Here is a 1,100-nt window from a genome sequence, read left to right on the forward strand (position 1 = left end):
GATGATTAGTGGAGCAACTTTATAGATATATTTTGATATCGCGACTGAGCAGAAACAAAGATAAACACATAGACACCTCTCTCTCTCTCTCTCTCTCTCTCTCTCTCTCTCTCTCTCTCTCTCTCTCTCTCTCTCTCTCTCTCTCTCTCTCTCTCTCTACTTGCACATATCCAGACGTAAAGAAAACTTACCTAAGATAATAAAAGAGAAATATGAGGCAAAGGTTGATGGAAACAAAGGGACACAGGACATTATTAAGTAAAAAGAAGACGAAGGAGGAAGAGGAAGAGGAGGAGGAGGAGGAGGAGGAGGAGGAGGAGGAGGAGGAGGAGGAGGAGGAGGAAGAAAAAGAAATATGATGAATAAGATAAAAAGGAAGAGAATGAAAAGAAGGAGGAGGAGGAGGAGGAGATGTAAAGGTGGAAAGGAAATGAAAATATAGAGAAGAAAAAGGTGGAAGAAAATGAGTGGGTGGAAAGATAAAGGCGATTGGAAAAGAAGGAGGGAAAATAAAAAGAAAAGAAAAGGAAGAGAGGGGCAGGAGAACGATGGAGATGATAATGTGGTAGTAAAAATAAAACAAACAAAAAAAAAGAAAAAAGACGATAGAACTCAAAAAAAGACAGGAATGAAAAAGAAAAGGAAAAGGAAGGAGAAGAAAGGAGGAAGAAGACAAAGAAGGAGAAGGAAGTTTGAGAGTGAATTATGTCACGAAGAAGAGAACAATGGCGGGATTTATGTGAAGAGACACGATCACGGCGGCGGGAGGAACTCTGTGGCCGGGAGGGAGATAAGGAGGAAACGAAGCAGCGACGGGAAGGAAGAAGAAAACGAGAAGGAAGAGAGGGAGGGAAATCGGAGGAGGAAACATAGAAGCATGATGACAGAGGAGGAGGAGGAGGAGGAGGAGGAGGAGGAGGAGGAAAGAAGAGAGAAGTTGGAGGAAATAGAAAATGATGTTGAAGAAGGAGATACGGAGGAGGTGGAGAAGAAGGAAGAAAAAGAAGAGGGAAGAAGGAGGAAATGGAGAATGATGATAAAAATGATGGTGAGAAGGAGGAAAGCAAGAAAAATAAAAGGAAATAGAAAACGATGATGAA

Source organism: Portunus trituberculatus, chromosome 40, assembly GCF_017591435.1.
Source record: "Portunus trituberculatus isolate SZX2019 chromosome 40, ASM1759143v1, whole genome shotgun sequence".
Taxonomy (NCBI): Eukaryota; Metazoa; Arthropoda; class Malacostraca; order Decapoda; family Portunidae; genus Portunus; species Portunus trituberculatus.